Raw genomic sequence first — 12005 nt, forward strand, 5'->3', positions numbered from 1 at the left:
CATTAACTTTAAGCTGCAGGGGCTTCAGGCCCCTCAGCCTCCTAGCTGGTACCTATCTATCTGAGGACTTGCCAGACTCTGTACGCATTTAACCCAGGAAGAAGACAATTTAAAAGCCAGCAGCAGGACTGAGGCTGGGGCTCAGCTGGGAGAGTGCTTGCCTAACATACACTATTCCATCTCAAACCAGGCATGGTAGCATACCCCTATAATCCAGAGGTAGAGGTAGGAGGATTAGAATGAGCAGTATGCCCTTTTAGCTTGTTTCTCCACTGCTGTGATAAAACGCTCGGACCAATACCAACTTGGGGAGGAAATGTTTTATTTGGCTTACATCTCTGGTGTCACAAATCATCAGGGAGCCCAAGGTAGGAATTCAGGGCAGGAACCTGGAGGCAGGAGCTGGAGCACAGGCCATTGAGGAACGCTGCTTACTGGTTTGCTCCCCTGGCCCCTGCTCAGCCCGCTTTCTTATACAATACAGAACAATCTGCCCGGGGTGGGGGGCGGTAAACCACCCACATCACTCAAAAATCAAGTAAATACCCTACAGGCATGGCCACAGGCCAGTCCAGCCTCAGTTCCCCAATTGAGGCTCCCTCTGCCCAGGTGTGTCAAGTTGACAACTAAAAGTATCCAGCAAACATACAGTCCTCCCACTCTCTGCCTCTTTCTCCCTCACTTATGCATGTTATGTGATCAAAAGCATCAAGCTCTTACTGCCTTGTCTTTACCATGGCTGGCTTTAACCTGGAAGTATGAGTAAAAAATAATCAGTTCTCTTAAGTTTCCTTCCTCTGAGTATTTTATCACAGATAATAAACTAAAACTGTATCCTTGAACATGAAAATATCAACACACCCCCTAATATTTTGAACCTCTTTAGGAAATTACAAAATTAATTTCCAGTTTTAAAGAAAACTCAGAATAATTGAATCAGAACTTTGAGTTAGATTTTAAGCCTAGGAATCATTTTGAAATCAAGTCCTGTAACCCTGAGGAATAGATTATAGTACATCACTTCTCTTAGATGGCCAGACCCCGTGTTCATTGAAAGTGAAATCCTTAAGTATGGTGATTTATGAGTTCATTCCCTTTATTCGTGGGGTCAATTGAACGGGGACTGATGATGGCAGAGCTGTGGCACGGCTCTACTCTTTGAAATGCAGACAGGAAAGACGGAAAAAGGATATGAACTGTAGCACAAGTAGAAAATGATTTAGGACATTGATTGTTGAGGATGTTGCCCTGGAAAGAGTGTCCTTATTTGTGTTACTGACCCACAGGATCAGGATGGAAGCTCTTCCACTCACAATCTTCTTTCATTGGCTATAACTCAATTTAAAAATGTAAACTGAGCTTTGTGCAGAAAAAATGAGAAAATTGTGTGTGTGTGTGTGTGTGTGTGTGTGTGTGTATGTGTGTGTGTGTGTGTGTGTGTGTTTAAAACCTTTATGGAGGAAAATGCCAAACAAATATAAAGTTAGAGAAAATATATATAATGGCCCAAATTCAGTAACTATAAACATTTTAAAATTCATCATGTCTTCAGGGAAAGAAGAACATAGTCTTATTTATTTGCTCATTTTTTTATTCCTTGACAATTTCATAGCTCTATACAGAGCATCTTCGTCATATCCACTCCCTATTCCCCATGCTTTCTCTTCTACTATCCTTGGTTACTCATATACATATATATGTACATATTTATATGCATATATTTGTATATATATGCACATACATATATACATACATGCTTTCTCTCCAGCTACCCTTGGTTATGCATGTGTGTATATGTATATAGTGTGTGCATATATACACACATGCATATATATGTATACATATATATGTCCTTTCAGCTTCAAGTCCTTTTTAAAAAATAACCCACTGAGTTCAAAAAGTGATGTCCATATCTGCATGGATGTGAGGCTATCAACTGGGGCACAGGGGGCCAGACCAGCCAGTGGTCAGTCTTCAAAAAAAGCCATTCCAGCTATCAACTGCCAATAGCTCCTCATCTAGGCTCAGGGCCTCAGGAGAACTTCCTACCTCCAACCTAGGATTTTTAAAAATTTTATTCATTTGTTTATTTTTATTTTATGTGTATGAGTATATTGCCTGCCTGTATGTAAGTGCATCTGTGTCATTCAGTGCCCATGGAGGACAGAAGAGGGCATCTGATCCACTGAAACTGGAGTTATGGACAGTTGTTAGCCACTGTGTGGGTGCTGAAATTCAAAGCCAGGTCCTCTAAAAGAGCAGCCAGTGCTCTTAACCACTGAGCTGGATCTCCAGTACCCCATGCTGGAATTTTTAACTGGCTTCCTTTTATACAGGTCTTGTGCAGGCAACAAGGAATATGTTTTCGATTGCTTAGGAGCTAAAGGATATAGCTAAACTGATTTGTCCAGTATTTTCTTTACTACTCCAAAATATCCTGTGTATGTGAGTGAACATAGGAACCTCCATTATGTGCTCTCATCAACTGGCATTATATTTGACAGGACAGAACACAATCAGATTATAGATGGAATGGAGTAAGCATGTGAAACCTGACATTGACGATTCGTGGAACAGAGCTGCTTTTTTTTTTTTCAGTTGATTTCTACATTAATGGGTCCCATTGGACATAATGTTCATAAAATGCTATGTTAAACCCACAAGCCTTAAGCCACAGGCCACGGAAGTGAGTAGGCTTACTTAAATTCTTGGCCATACTATATTGTTGTGATCTGACCTTGAATAATCACTTAACTTTTTGGAGTCTTAGATTGCACGAGTAAAATAATTTATCCTCTCATTCCTTTTTGAGATGCATAAAAATAGCATAAATAAAACACTTTGTACAGAGATTGACACATAATAAATTTTTCTTAAATGATGGCCGATTTCATGATTGTGGTAATACTAGAGATTATTGTTGTCATCTGGTCTCTAGTAAATATGCATTTATGGAGTAATGGAAAAAACTTTACAAGAAACAGTCTGTTAAAACTAATTTTTAGAAATGGTTTGGAGATATTGAGTAGTGTACCTCTCATTATGTTATATGACATATTTTCACTTCACTTAGGACCCAGGAAATAAAATGATTTCCAAGCTTAAAACTAGCAAATAAATGTTTCTCCTTTTTAAACTTGTGATTGATGGTGATTCCCTGTTTTCCTTCAGTGCTAGGAAGCTCAAATTTAAAGGACAATAATTACTAATCACTTATATGAAAATTATTTAATTCAAGGGTTTATTGTACTAATAAGAATGCTGAGGTCTCAGGTTACATATTTGTGCAAAGAATGCAGTCATTTCTTCGGACTTTGAGCTCTTCTGTTCCTTGACTCTCCTGAAAACTGTTTCTTTTGTTCCACCTTCTTGCATTCTGCACACATCTCACAGACACTTTTAAATGTATTTTTCCTGCTTGACCATGTCACTAAATTCTTAAATGAATGCTCTAAAACATGATCATTTTCCCTTTACAGTAAAGAAAACTAAGGCTTAGAAAGATTTGTTCCTAAGTGTTCTTAAGTCTTTCGTCCAGTTGTCTCAATATAATCTCTCCCCAAATGACCTGCTTTATTTATGTGATTTAAACAATAATATTGATGAGACCAAAACTAAATTTTCACCAACAAATTTCAACTACATGAATACCCAAGCATTATTTCTAAGTAGCTATTAGCTATTTCACAGGAACTGTAAGTTAAATGTCCCAAGAACCAATTTCATCATGAAGGCATTCTTTAGTTTTATTGCAAAACATGAAAAAAGTATAAAATAAAATTTACTTTGTTTATTAATTTTTAACATTTCATTGTTTTTTATTTTATTTTATGTATATGAGTGCATTGCTCATATGTATGTAAGTACATCCATGTCTTGCAATGCCCACCGAGGTCAGAAGAGGATATCAGATCCATTGAACTGTAGTTAAAGGTAGGTGTTAGCCACCGTGTGATTGGTGGGAACAAAAGCCTGGTCCTCTGCAAGAGCAACCAACACCCTTAACCACTCAGTCATCTCTCCAGCCCCTCATTTATTAATTTTTAAGTATCCTTTCTTGCCTTACCATGTGTTTGTATGTGCTATCTAATTTACCTCTGGTATCTAGCTGAAAAATATACTATTTGCTTCAATCAATTAAACAGTCCCTCACTGTAGCAATTCTGGTTTGGGGAGAAAACACTGAAGTATTAGCAGGCCCCTCAATCCTGGAGGCTGAAAATTTTCTGTAAATTGACTTTCTTCCCATCATAAAAACACTAATCATCTAGGTGAGGTAGTTCATATAACAGTGATTCTCAGACTAGTTACATGTGGAATGATGTTACAAATTGCCCTGATTTGTGCTATTCCAGACATTCTAATTTAGTTTGAGTTGCATTCTGAGTGTAGGAGTGGTTTAACACTTCCCAGGTGATTTATTGGACAGGCAAATTTGAGATAATTTTCTCAACTGATGAACTGTCTCAACAATGGCTATCTAAATGGACTTAAGATCCAATCAATGGGAGGGAACTCATGTGTGGTACTGTAAACATAACAAAGCCAAATACACATGACTGGAGAGGTCACAGATCCTAAAGAAAAATCCACTTTTGTCACATCCCTAGGCCAATGTAATTTTGTGATGTATGCTAAATATGTATCCATAACAAATAAGTTTGCATCTCATCACCCATCAAAAAAACTTCTTTTTACAATAGATGAAGACTGTTACAGAGTTCCACAATTGGTCAAATCCAGAGAATAAGTATCTGTGTATCTGTGAGATGTCCAGCCCTAAGTGACACATCTGTGCAGTGGCACAGGCAGCAGAAAGAATGTCAAAGCTTTCTCAACTCACCCCAGTGAAGCTTCCTCATTCAAAAGATGGCGATCAACCTAGAAAGCCATAACTGGCCAACTACCGAGAATAAGTGACTATAAAATGCTTGTCCCTGGGTTGCACATGTACACCAAACATCTGCCACCCTGGACTCAAGGACCACTACAAAAGAGTGGGTATAAAGATGTAAGAGCCAGGGGTTGTGGAAGACCACAAGGAAACAGCTCTTTTCAGGAGGCAGGGAAAGTTCATTGCTTATATGAACCTCTATCAATGGTGACAGCATGCACAAGATCCATGTAAGCTCCAATCAGACACAAATCCAGCATAGAAATAAATAGGGAAATGGGTAAGAAGCCCAAGCCTTAGCTGAGAAACTGTTGTGAGAGGGAGAACTGATACTCTTTAGGGGAATGATGCTAGATAGGTTGACCAGGCTCCAGGGGAGGGACTTACACCGAGGGACATTTGGGGACACAAGTTTGGTTTGATAAACCTTAACATATATGACAGAATGCATGAAATATTGTGGGGAGCAATAAGGTGCAGATAGGAAAGGTGGTCTAAATATGATCAAGACGTATTTTATGAAACTTTCAGAGAATCAGTAAAAATAAATTTTTAAAATTGTCTCAGTGCCCACTTGCCCCACCACTGCTATTTTCCTTGCTCTAACATTGATTTCATAATCTTTTCCCAGACACTGCAAGGCCCTTAGCTCAACATCCTGTCCCCTTTATTATCTCTGACTATCCATCCTCCTGGCGACTGTCCAAATATTTTCATTGAAATATAGATCTAAGCAGGTCACCACATGGCCTCTCATTACCCTTAAAGTCCTAAATTTGCCTTCATCTCTGTACACCTGCAAAGCTCATTTCCTTGAATAGATCCTACCATGTCACAGGTCCATCCTTCACTTCTGTCTCTGCCTGGAATGAACTTCCTTCATGCAGCCTTGATCCACCATACAGGACTGTGTTTGCATATCATCTGGCTCTTAGAACTTCTCTGATTAACCTGTCTTCACTTGAAATACTTTCCCGCTCTGTGCTCCTAAAGACAAAACCTATTATAGTTTATTCTAGTTTTTTAGTGAGCTTCTGAGCTCACTGAGAAAGTAGGGAAAGTTTTATTATTGTTTTCTTCTTATGACATATCCTGTCATAGAATTATTATGAAAACAAATGATAGCTATTGAATCAGAAAAATACATTAATAAACAACAAATCATGTTTTTTGGTTATGGCCTTATTTGATTTGTTTTGTTATTTAATTGTAGTGGAAGAGGTTTTCCTTAGGAGTGATTGGTAAAATTGTGTTCTATAGTTAAGAACCGGAGAGAACTCAGCTGGCTCTTAGGATTTTATAAAAACTGTTGCATTTGAACCAGGCCTGGTGGTACATGCCTCTAGTCCCACACTCAGGAGGCAGACACAGGTTGATCTCTATAAGGTAGAGGCCAGCTTGCCCTGCATAGCAAGTTCCAGACCAGCTGGGGCTTCAGGGAGACCTGTCTTAAAAATAAATAAATAAATAAATAAATAAATAAATAAATAAAAATAAAAATAAAGTTTTCATTTATCTTGCAGAAAGTATCAACGTTGAGCTGGCTGTGGCAGCTCATGCAACCATTTGACTGGATAGTTTTCTAATCTATAAATTGGACACAATTTTATGAACATACTTCACAGTGTTCTAGTTTGTTTCTCCACTGATGTGACAAAATACTGTGACCAATACCAACTTGGGGAGAAAAGGGTTTATTTATCTCACATCTCCTGGGTCACAGTTCATCAGGGAGCCCAAGGTAAGAATTCAGGGCAGGAACCTGGAGGCAGGAACTAGAGCACAGGCTATGAGGGAACGCTGCTTACTGGCTTGCTCCCCTAGCCCCTTCTCAGACTGCTTTATTATATAATATAGGCCCACCTGCCCAGGTATGGCACCACCCACAGTGGGCCGGGCCCTCCCACATCACTCATCAATCAAGAAGATGCCCCACAGACATGGCCACAGGCCAGTCCAATGGAGAAAATTCACCAATTGAGGCTCCCTCTATCCAGATGTGTCAAGTTGATAAAGCTGTCCAATTGACCCCTTGTCAACTTGATACACAAACACATCATTATTAAACCATAACCTTTTCATTTGTTGTTCCCAAGATATGATATCCCAACATAAGACAATACGACCTTAAAAGTCCCACAGTCTTAAACATCCAAACACTTAAAGGTCTGTAGTGTCTTTTAAAAGTCTCGTAATTGTGGGTTCCTGTAAAACCCAAAACAAGTACTGTCTTATCTCAAAAAGGAAGAATTGGGCACACTTTATCAAAACCTAAGTTCAGCAAAGTATCTCAAGGCTGGATTTCCGGGAATCAGTCACAATCGTCTGAATTCCAAAGGGTTTGGCTGTTCTTCTTCTCTGACTGTGCCATCCACGCACAAACAACTTGTCTTACAGACCCAGGCCGTCTTCATTACACACCTGCTGCTGCCCTTCGTGGTCATCCCACGGTCTTGGCATCTCCAAAATGCTGGGGTTTCCACTAAAACTGAGGTTCACCCTCACCAATGGCCTCTTCTGGCATCTTGGTGCAAAGCCTCAGATTATCTCCATGACCCCTTCAAACCTCGGGTCTTCAACTACAGCTGAGGCTGCACTTTCACCAATGACCTTTCTTAGCCTCTCAGGGTGCCAAGCCTCGGCTGCTCTCTGTTATCCATTCAGGCTTTCAACACCAGAACCATGCAGGAGATGCTTACACATTACCAAGTCCTGCTTCCAGCTTGAGATGGTGGCTCAGGCCCCCTCTGGATCATAGCTTCTGTGTTCTGACCCTGAGAAAATAGTTCCCAGAATATTTTGTCACAGTGATGCTAGTCTCTTGTTACTTAAAGCTGATTTTTCAGCCCTAGCTAACTAGAATCAATTCTCAGTAAAGCAAAGGTTTTACTTCACGTTCTGGGCTCTTCTTAATCACAGCTGATTCTTCAGCCACAGCTGACCAGAACCCACAGATTTTCAATTCAAGATATCATACAAACAGCCCTGATAGTCTCTGCTTTCCTTTGAAGCTTCACAAGCCAGGCCTCCATCATTTACAACTCTTTTAGTACAACTGTTTTAAGCTTCAGAGCAACAGACTCTAAGAAATCAATGACGTTTGCAGTCAAAAGTTCCAAACCCTTCCATAATCCTCCTCAAAACGCCAAGGTCAGGTCTGTCTCAGCAATGCCCCACTTCTAGTATCAATTTCTGTTCTTGTGTTCCAAGAATGAGGGGATATTAACTGTAGTACCGAATGAACCAGGATGGTCACTGAGAATTTAGGGAGTTTATTCCTGGGGGTGACAATGATAACCTTGTTAATAGACATTTCGGTGGAAATATGGAGGTGAAATGTGGATTGAAGGGGCATGAAGGAAGATAAAATGGGTCTAAGATGTATTGAATTGCTTTGTACAAGTTATGGAAACTCACCCTTCATTCTCTCACCATTCAATCTTTCCCCCAACCCACACTCCTTCCCTCATTTCCTTTTCTTTCCTCAGTCTGTATAGTGGTATCAGTATTACATCCGGCTTTTATGATGTGATATATTTAAGGCAAGGAGATATTTAACTTGTTCTTTATAAAAGATAGCTCTCCCTGTCCTTTCAGGTTATGTATAGGCCCCAGTGATTGGGACAGACTTTGTTCAAGTTGACTGCTTATGATATTTAATTGGGTTTATCCAGGTTTCAGGATATTTCTTTGAAGAAAATGGGAAGTGTGCTTCTTGTGTGAAGGTAGATTGCTGGAAGCCACCACCAGCTTTTCAGGAAAGAAGGCTTTGGCTCAGAACTCTATGGAGCTTCTGACTGTAAATAAAAATTGCAGTGAGTTCTGCTTGGAAGTGGGGATGGGTGATCTGAGTTAAGTGCACTCTGTCCGGGGTAGCCTCTTGCGGAAATGACTTCCATAGCAGAGTGCCAAAGTGCTTTCGTAAATGACTCTGGCTCAGCCCTTCCCTATCTTCTCCCTGTATATGCAACATTTATAAAAATAAACATTTGCAGGAGGCACTTGGGAAGAGGCCAGTGTGGAGCACCCAGCAAAGAAAACAGATAAGCCAGGGGACATAGAACTCCCAAGAAGAGGACAAGTTTTCAGAAGAAAGAGCAAAGCCAGGTGTGATGCTATATACCTTCAATCCCAGCAGAGGCAGGTAAATCTCTGTGAGATCCAAGACCAGCCTGGTCTACATATCTAGTCCCATGTCAGTTGGTGTTACAGGGAGAGCCTATATTAAAAATAAAACAAACAAAACCAACTAAACAAAACAGACAAGTAAAAGAGGAGCAGGGGTAGAGGGCACAACAGAAAATAGGGAGAGGCTTATGGTAGAAGAGGAAGACATTAGCTTTGTGGTTTCAACTGTCCACCACTGGCTTCGCTTCCCATGACTTAGATTGTGTCTCTTCTTTCTGCCCCCAAAAATGCATGACCTTTGGGGAAGGAACATTCAAGTATGTACTCATTTTGTGATTTGTATTATTTATCCAGAAATGACACATATATTGAACATTCAACTTCTACCTGGAACTCTGCCCCTATAGCCACATTTACCATGCATTAGATTTTCCATGACAAGAATTCCTCTATCGATTTGGACCAGGAAACATCTCACCTTCTTCAATCCCCACTTAGACAGAACAAGACTCATATACCTGCGTATTTCATGGAGTCTCTGATTTTCCTTACCTACAGCTCTGTCACAACTTTGCTGAATCACATTATTCTCTGTATTTGGGCATCTCATTGCTTACTACAGTGCTTGGACCGTTGTAGGTGCTACAGCCTGAAAGCTGGTATCCCTTTCTAAGAAGATTCATGTGTTGGAACCTAATCCAGAAGATGAGTGCTAAGAGTTTGAACTCTTTAGGAAGTGACTAGATCAGGTGGGTTCGGTGCTCACGAATGAGATAAAAGCACCTTTAAAATATTTTTATTAATTGTTTAAGAATTTCATACATTGTATTTTGATCGTATTGAATCACCCCCAACTCCTCACAGACTCACCCCCTTTCCCCAACTTTGGAGTCCTCGGTTTTCTTTTTAAACCCATCAAGTCCAATTTGTGCTGTCCATAAAATCTTAGGTGTGTGGCCATTCACAGGAATGTATTCCATTTCTCAAGGGTCACACCTTTTTTTTTGTTAAAGCTGACTTTTAAAAAGCAATTTTATTGAAATTTGGTGAGTTTCATACAACATATTTTGACCATATTTAGACTCCCTCCTCTCTCTGCACTTCCCTTAATAACCCTAAAAATTTCATGTACTCTAATACCTATTTAAGTCCTATAGAGTCAAGTTGTGTTCCCAAATGCCCTATGGTGTGAGTTCATCCACTGGAGCCTGGAAAACCTGCCAAGAGTCTCTCACTTAAGTGAGACTGATTCTCTCCCTCCCATAAGCCATCAGTTGCCAAGATTTTTCTCAGGTAGAGTTGGAATTTCTTCCCCACTTACCCACATCTATGCTAGGATTTTGTCTGGATTGGGTTTATGTGAGTTTTGTGTATACTGTCCCCATTGTTGTAAGTTTAGATGAGCAACAGAGCAGATATATGGAAAACTCTGTTTCATTGTGGTCATAACCTCCTTTAGAATCCTTCTCTTACCTCTTCTGCAATGAGCCTTATGAGGCAGAAGTTTGATGTAGGAGTCCTAGTCAAGGATAAGCACTTTGCAGCCTCCTAGTCTCTTCACTTCAGCCAGTTGTGGTTCTCTGTATTAATCACCCACAGCTGCATAAAGAAGCTTCTCTTCTGAGAGTTCAGAGATGCATTAACCTTTGGGTATAATAATAAGTCATTAGGGCTCAATTTAATGCCATATATATATATTAGAATAATAGTACTAGCCTCTCTCCTATGACCTGTGACCTGTCTAGCCTCAGGTTCCTAGTCCTGATATCAATGTCAGGTATGTGCTCCATTCTACAAAGCAGACCTTAAATCAAAATAGAAAGTGTTTAGTTACTCCCGTAATATTTGTGTCACTTTTGTACCAGTGGGCATATCTTGCCATCTGGGTAAGGTTGATGATGAATTTTCTCTTCAAGTAGCACACAAATAACCTTCCACAATGTGAAAGCTATCTAGTAGAGATGAGCCTTTGAAGTAAGCACCAACTTGTTTCCTCTTTGTTTCTTTTACAGCCCGTGTATGTAGTGTGTTTAGCAATAAGATCTTACCATGAAATTCTGGTGGGAAACTAAGAGCAATGACAAGTACTGGACATCTATGGGACCCATAGTCAACAGTTTCAAAAGAGTGAGTTCATTCCTGGCTTTTGGACTTTTACTTTGCTAGCCTATTGTGTCTAGTAGGAGCAATGCTATACAAAAGGAGTTACGGCAACTCCTTAACAAAAGGAGTTCTAAGGTAACGCCTTTTCATCTCTTTATGTATGTCAACCCAGACTACTTTACCGAGCAAAGCTGTCTAAAACAAAGGAGAAAGAAATATCTTCCATAATACAAATAGGCTGAAAGTATTCATGTTCACCAAACAATTCTACAAAGAATACTGAAAGCAATAAAAAGGGACAGAAGAAATGAATAGCCATACCCAAGGGGCTATGGAAAGAAAACAAATGAAACTGTAATTACAGAAAAAAACAAGATAAGACCAAGAACACAAACAGGAAACAAAATGACAACAACCAATACACATCTTTCAGTAATAACCTGAAACATCAATTATCTTGATTCCCCAATAAAAAGACACAAGCTAGTTGAATATATTATGAAAAAAATCAGTCTTTTGCCATCAACATCAACATGAAACTCATCTTACCTTCAAGGACAGGCACCACCTTAGAGTGAAAAGATGGAAAGGAATTAAAACATGTTACATGTTACTAAGTGAGGTAATGTAGAGTGAGAAAATCAAATGACGGGTATTCTCTCTAAGTTGTGGATCCTAGCTCCAAATCTTTTGGTGTGAGTATATATCCCGATGTAACTGCAGCAGCCAGGGAAATGGAAATTTCACACATGCACTCCTTCCATCTTAATCACTCTCATCTCTCACCTTTCTACTCCCAGTATTCTCTTCCCTCCCACGCCACAATTCTCTCTCTAATGTTTATGTTTATTCCTTTCATATTCTGAGTCATCGAGATTAA

This window comes from Nannospalax galili, unplaced genomic scaffold (genome assembly GCF_000622305.1).
Source record: "Nannospalax galili isolate Female #2095 unplaced genomic scaffold, S.galili_v1.0 scaffold34, whole genome shotgun sequence".
NCBI classification, from domain to species: domain Eukaryota; kingdom Metazoa; phylum Chordata; class Mammalia; order Rodentia; family Spalacidae; genus Nannospalax; species Nannospalax galili.